Source organism: Gymnoscopelus microlampas (genome assembly GCF_963454915.1).
Source record: "Gymnoscopelus microlampas genome assembly, chromosome: 3".
In the NCBI taxonomy this organism is placed as follows: Eukaryota; Metazoa; Chordata; class Actinopteri; order Myctophiformes; family Myctophidae; genus Gymnoscopelus; species Gymnoscopelus microlampas.
In genome coordinates, this window is record NC_139940.1 from 30,888,323 (window position 1) to 30,895,822 (window position 7,500).

The 7,500-nt window shown below is 40.7% G+C and overlaps 1 long non-coding RNA gene across 1 annotated transcript in view; it reads left to right on the forward strand.

The window, feature by feature from the left end:
- The window catches only part of LOC311042125, a 172,919-nt gene that overhangs the window by 93,925 nt on the left and 71,494 nt on the right, over window positions 1-7,500 (forward strand). The window contains exon 2 of the long non-coding RNA XR_014600460.1: window positions 6,557-6,704. This is a non-coding gene — a long non-coding RNA (uncharacterized lncRNA). The remainder of the gene's footprint in view (window positions 1-6,556; window positions 6,705-7,500) is intronic.

Consider the following 7,500-nt stretch of genomic DNA (forward strand, 5'->3'; position numbering starts at 1 on the left):
GAGAGAGAGAGAGAGAGAGAGAGAGAGAGAGAGAGAGAGGAGAGAGAGAGAGAGAGAGAGAGAGAGAGAGAGAGAGAGAGAGAGAGAGAGAGAGAGAGAGAGAGAGAGAGAGAGAGAGAGAGAGAGAGAGAGAGAGAGAGAGAGAGAGAGAGAGAGAGAGAGAGAGATTACTGAGATTATTATTCAGCCTGGATAATAAAACAACAGATATAAAGGACGTTTAAATCAAATGCACAGTGGATGATTTAAACTAATGGCTAAATGATATTGAACAGTATCCTGTGCATAGCAAATTCAGTGTGTGGATTTTAAACACATTTCAGTTGTCTGAACACTACATTTGTGTGGGCACCATTATTCCCTGAGAAGGGAGGACTAAAAATGTGTTTCCTGTATCTAATATTAATATCTTAATATTGTTTTAGTATCCTGTGCTAGTGCAAACATCTGTGTTAATTTAACTCGCAGTGTAAATAGACCCTTACAGGTACATTTTTATACTCCGAGTTAAATTAACACGGCAGGGAATGTTCTCAACGGCTGTTCCAGAGCTATTCACTCACACATGGGACCATTACGACTTTCCAAAACAGCATTCTGTTGCTCTGCATTTTCTATAAACTGCTCCAGCAGGACGACCTCTAATTGTCTCAGGGATGGGGACTGTACTGTATGATTGAAAATAAAAAATCCCTCGTGCCAAAAGGATGACTGGAGGGGTTTTTGGAGGAGATGTGTGGGACCTCCCAGGAGCTGGAGTTTTGGACCTAAGCCCAAAAAGCAGAGCTCGCTTGCTGGGATAAGGCCCTCAGAATGAGCCTTGGATTATGGAGCTCAAGAGCCAGAACACGCCAGAGGACAGTGGTGGAAAGCTTAATGCTGATTTTGGCTAAAGAGTGATACAAGGTTGTGGGAGAGGCAGTTTGTGAAGAGTTGTTAGCGAAAACCGTCACTATGCAGGGGATAAAAATAAGGGATTTGGGGGGATTTGGCTGTTAGCTACTAGGTAGTTTAATCCATAAAGACCGGGAACGCATCTGTGTGACCACTTAAACCATTATTCTATACTTTGGCTATTCAAAAATAGCAGATATACAAGGTCATAGCGTGGCACTCGGTCGCGCTATGAGCTTGTATATCTGCAATTATATATATATTTTTTAAAGCAATCTTAACTTCTGGCGGTCCCTGGAACAAAATATTTTCAGATGGTGGGTCTGCGGCCAAATACATTTTTCTTGACATGAAAAGGTTTGAGCACCACTGATATTATAGCAACATAAGTGTTTCAGAAAACTGTTAGGATTTAGATTTGTAGAATCGTATCTCAGGCCTTAATGGGTTAAAGCACAGAACACTGTCTCCCCTGCACTTATCCGACACTGGTGGGCTTCTCCACAACATGGAATCTGCCACCACTTCCCAAAAGATGTAACTATACGTGAGGCCTGGTTTTGTAGTTAAGGATTTGAAGATCAGCACGTACAGTGCTCCTCAAAATCATGGATCGACACTGAACCAAAACCACTCCACGCCAGAATGAGGCTTTGGGTAATATGACTTGGATTATTGACCTAGACCTAGTGGTCTAAAACTAAATACTGATGTTGGCTGAAAGCTGTTAAAATAGTTTGAAAGAGGAGGCTTGTGCAGCGCTGTTAGCATAAAGTCAGTGTGCAATGCATGCATGGCATACAAATACAGCCTGGCTATTTGGATCTGTCTGCCAGAGAGAGCTGTGGGTGTATTGCAGTGATGGAAGAAGTACTCACATGTTTACTTAAGTAAAAGTTCGGTATTAAAGGATCTACACCATGGATTAAAAAAAAAATAATAATATTTAATATCATATTGTTTATGTTCCTCAAACGTTTTTCAAAAGAGCCTAAATCAAGCCTCAGATACTCATTCCAACTAACTTCTCTCTGACTTATAAAGCACTTTCACCTGCAATACCACATTGTCCTGTTTGGCACAGGGCGCTATTGAGCCAACACACAAAAAAAGAAGAAAAAGTTAAAATTCATGGTGTAGTCCCTTTAAATACTGTATGTACTTGAGTAAAAGTATACTTAAAGTACTAAAAGTAAAAAATACTCATTATGCAGAAGGTCCCATTTCACAAGTTTTCAAATGTATAAAATGTGTAAAAATCAATTTTCAAGTGATTGGTGTTCAGGTTAAACGTCAGTGTGTTGTAGAGAACGTTACTTTTAGGATTAAGGAACTGTAGGAACTGTTGTCCAGAACTCAAATGGAAACTTGACATGTGTCCTGAACTACAGGAGTGTTTGAAAGCAATGCAAATGGTTGTGGGAGTATAGTATTGAGACATTCTGATGTCGGGGACCAGTGAGATTTCCATGGAAAATGTCTGAACTCGCCTTGACTGCAAGAGCTGCCATGCTTTTCTGCTGTGTCACAAGTATTTCTTCACTGAAACATCTCAAATCTAATAACTCTCTGAAGGATGACCTCAGACGGCTTCAGGCCCATGACATAATTCTGAGACATTGGAAGCAGATAAACTAAAGAAAAAGTCACAATTATAATGATAATGGGTGTAAGGAGATAAGCAGTGGGAAAATGTAGAATTTTGTATGTGGGAAAGGCTATAAAACCAAAACCTATCATGATTATTTTCTCTTTTTAACTGAAACGTTTGTAATTGTGAGCGGACTGAGCCTCCCCCACCCTCCAAATGTTTTTCATTTGAGGAAGTAAATCAGTTGAACTTGTAACACTGGCTCTTCCTCCAGGCTCTTTGGCGTTGTAAAACTATAAAGAAAAGTTTCAAAGGCTTAGATGATTTAAAATCCATTGGGTTTGAACAATGCTGGCCACCTCGTGAAGCTGCCCTGCGATAACCTCTGACAGATCCGTAAAACGGACCCCTAAGGGTCCATTTTTTACACTTTGAGACTTAAACGAAAGTGTGTCGGGGTTTTACTATGCGCCCTAAAAGTGACAGTAGGGAGTGAAGTGATGACCACAGCACTAGCCAGGAGTGTGATTCTGTCAGCACTTTTCTACCAAGAGGGACAGTGTGTGTGCATTAGTTGACAGGCTGTAAACAAGAATGCCACGTGCACGAGAGCACACACACACACAGCCGCAGAAACACGCGCACGGCAGCGCAGCGGTGCAGGGTTTCACAGAGACCTGTCAGTTACGTGATGTCATCTTGTTTAAACGTAGCCCTGGTAATATGGGAATACATATCATCACCACCAGCTACTATCCGTCTCTGTCACTGTTATTGATATCAAGTCATTTTAATCAGAAAACACACAAAACACTTGCCAGCTGAGGCATTCATCACGATACCGCGTATATGTGTGAGGGGAGCGCGAGAGAGAGGTTTTATTGACAATAATTTTGACCGTACGCATAGTTGTGTTTAATGTTACACGTTGAAGTGATTTCAACCTGGCGTGTAAACCAGGAGACAAGTATAAGAAAAGCCATTCCATACCCATGCCTGCAAATAGAGCCATATCTGCCATTCCAAAGCGAATGGCTTGGTTTGATGGCTGATGTAATAACGTGTCACTCCGGAGATGACCCAGTCTTCCAAAGGGTGATCGCAGTTAGCATATATGGACGGAATCTTGATTTCAAATCTTAAATGTGTTGGAGTAATAACATAGGCTTGAACAGCGGTGGTGGGTGGGGGTATGCGGGGTCGTGCCACCCATTTCTGTTTGCGAGAGGCAGTGGTGTAAAGTAACTAAGTGCATTTACTCAAGTACTGTACTTATGTACAATTTTGAGGTATTTTTTACTTTACTGGAGTATTTCCAATTTTCAGTACTTTTACTTCTACTCCTCTACATCTCAGAGGCAAATATTGTACTTTTACTCCACTACAATTATTAGAAAAGTTACTAAAAGTTACTACTGTAGTTACTTTGCAGATTTTGATTATTATTACAAAACATACATTACCCACTTCAGCCCTGTATACATTTCGGACATTTGAAAATAGCCAATCTACAAGCTCTGACACAATCTTGAGCTTGTAGATCTGCTATTTTCAAAAGATATACATTTTTAAACTTGAAATGAGACATTATGCATAATGAGTACTTTTACTTGTGGTACTTTAAGTACATTTTGATACCAATATACTTTTGTACTTTTACTGTAAATGTAGAATTCCGGACTTTTACTTGTAACAGAGTATTTCTACATTGCAGTATTGATACTTTTACTTAAGTAAAACATGTGAGTACCTTTTCCACCACTGGCTAGAGGCAACATGATGTGAAAGGGGGGAAGCACAGGGGTTTATGACTAAAAGATTAGCAACCCCATAGGCTGCAATGTTCAGTTCTCAGGATAATGCCTGTGGTTTCACTTGGGCTTACTTTGTGAATGAGGTTTCAGAGGGTAATGGCATTAAACCACAATCAACATCAAGTCGCCTCTGGCAGCTGAATTTCAATAAAGGTCTATAAGTGAGTCGTACACGAAGGTCTTTTGAAAGGTAATATCGCAGTTTGACATCTCCAGTGACACTATGTACTTTCACTCCGTGTTGGACTCAGCAATAGCACTTATGCTGAATCTGTGATTTCTATTCCTCTTGTTTTACCGCAAAATGGTCGTGTTTGAGGTATGAGTGACATCCTCGTAAATAAGAGAGTTGTGGTCCGGCACACAGGCAGGGAGGAGAAGTGCTTGTCTCAGGCAGCTTGTTTGGCAACGGTTTAGGTGCATTTTAGGTAAGAAATAGTTAGTTAACTTTGTTATCAATATTCGGTGCTTCCATACAGTGGTCAGTTTCTGTCCATCTGGTGTTGAATGTGTATAAGCCTATAGTCCACACCTAGTTCAGGGCACAGCGTGCTGTTTGTCTGTCACTTCAGTCTGTTCCAACACACATCTGCAAAGTTGAACTTTTCTTAACTTTTGCTGCTCATGCTTTTTGGTGGCTCACCACTTTCCTCACAACATGAAAAAGTGAGATACAGCCCGGTGTGTGAATTCTGCATTACAGTTAAAGGAATCATTCATAACATTTCATAAACAGTGTGGGCCGTGTGACCCTTACGGCCCACACTGTTCATGCTACTGGTACAGTAAGGCCCCACATATGATAATAATGGAAGGGGAATGAGTAACGACTCCCCACTATTCAGCCCATTGAATATTGCCATGTATAATACAAAGGCCTGTGGGCCTTTACCATTCTGAATCACTGATATGAGATGAATCATGTGGAGAAAGAGCCTTTCCTGAGGAGCAAAATGCAAAGCGTTTGTCATCTTCCTCCCACAGCGTGAGTTATTGTGATTTTTATGAGCGACTAAACCCTCCAAAGGGTAATGGCGTCACCCATTGAAATGTGTTGAATCATGCATACTATATACACTCTCTTTAGCACTCTCTTAAGGCGCAATGCAGTTTGCCTTCTGAACAGAATACAACATACTATACAGTATGTTTATGTCTGTTGAATAGAATGCAACATATGTTTACAGTATGTGTGTTGAACAGAGTTCCACATTAATGTTTATGGAAACAACTATTATGAATATGGGAAATGCATTCCACTAGTTGCATCACAGGGGTGATATAAACCATATGACTAATTTGGCGAGTACTGTACAGTACAGTGCACACTCACACACACATCCACACGCACACACGCACACACACGCACGCACACGCACACACACACACACGCACACACACACACACACACACACACACACACGTATACCCGATTACTCACTAAATCCGCCAGGCAGGCAGTCACCGCAAGTAAGTGAAGATCTGTCAGATTTGTCGCTTTATTCTGAGCCTCTTAGGCTTCAGTGAATTGGGTAAATTGTAATGGATGGGTGCAGCCAGTCTCAATCTCTTTGCTATACTCTAAACTTTAGAATCAGAACACTGGAACATGCATTGAGTTGGTAGAGTGGCATTTCCTAGGTTGCAGTATGTACAGTAATTGAATGATGGTTTGTTGCTTTTGTTGCTCGCCAAAAGTCCCATAATTTCGCAGAGTGAATCCACAAAATCCCAAATATTTATGATACGAGAACAAAGGACCTGATTTGTTACTCTTTGCGGTTCGGATCTGGCATTTTTCTTTTTCTCTCTGGCCGTCTAGAAAGAGTGTGTATCAGAATCCATTTGTTTTTGTGACTTTCTAAATACCAGTACCATGTTGACAGCAGATGAGTCACAAAGATTTATACCGCACACATGCATGCACAAATGCCACGCACGCACGCACGCACCCACACACACACACACACACACACACACACACACACACACACACACACACACACACAGAATTAACATATCTTTGTTCCTGTGTAGTGGCCGTGATTCTTTGTTTATCCTCTGCCATAATCACGCCACAAGTCGACACTGTGTCTCATCGGCACTTAGTTTGAAGCCAATCGGGCTGTATTATTGCCCTAATTACGCCTTAATAACAACTTATTAAACGACTATGGGACTCGTTAGGTCGTTCATTAAGTCATTCCGTGCCGCCATTCGTTCATTAAGTCTCTCTTTTCTTCTCTTCTCTTCTCAGGGAGTGAGGGAACAAGCAAGGTCTGGGAGATCATGACCCTAATTGTCTTTCCGGACAGACATGAGGCTTTAATTAACTCTGGAGGATTCCTCACTGGCTCCAGACCATGACAACACACATGTAGAGAGAGGGACTGGATCGCTATACGGTGAGGCATAAAGCACTTGTTGGAAATACACATATTATATGCTGTTTAAATATATACTGTGTGGTTGATTGATCTCTGTGGAATACAGTAATTGGATTGTAACTAACCCTAGCCACTAGGGCTGATACGGCAGCTGACCAATCAGTGCATGGCTCATCACCTTTTTGGTCTTTTCTTATACCATTCCCCTCACCCAGTGGTGGAAAAGGTACATGTTTTACTTAAGTAAAAGTACAGTATCAATACTGCAAAATAGAAATACTCTGTTACAAGTAAAAGTCCGGAATTCAAAATGTACTTGAGTAAAAGTACAAAAGTATTGGCATCAAAATGTACCAAAAGTAAATGTACTCATTATGCAGAATTTCCCATTTCAAATGTATATACGTCTTTTGTCGCATTGTGAGCTTGCAGATCGGCTATTATATCAAATAGCCGAAATGTATATAGGGCTGAAGTGCTTAATGTATGTTTTGTAGTAATAATCAAAATCTACGTAAGTAACTAGTAACTAAAGTTTTCAAATAAATGTAGTGGAGTAAAAGTACAATATTTGGATCCGAAATGTAGTGGAGTAGAAGGAAAAGTATTGGAAATTGGAAGTACTCAAGTAAAGTGCAAATACCTCAAAATTGTACTTAAGTACAGTACTTAAGTAAATGGAAAAGTGGGTATGAAACCTGTCAGCTCTCCTAATAATTGTCACTCATCGTTGTTACTCGGGCAATGAAGCAACGTTGGGAACTGATCATTGTAATCTGACAAAATCACCTGAAAGCCTAAGCACAGACTTGAC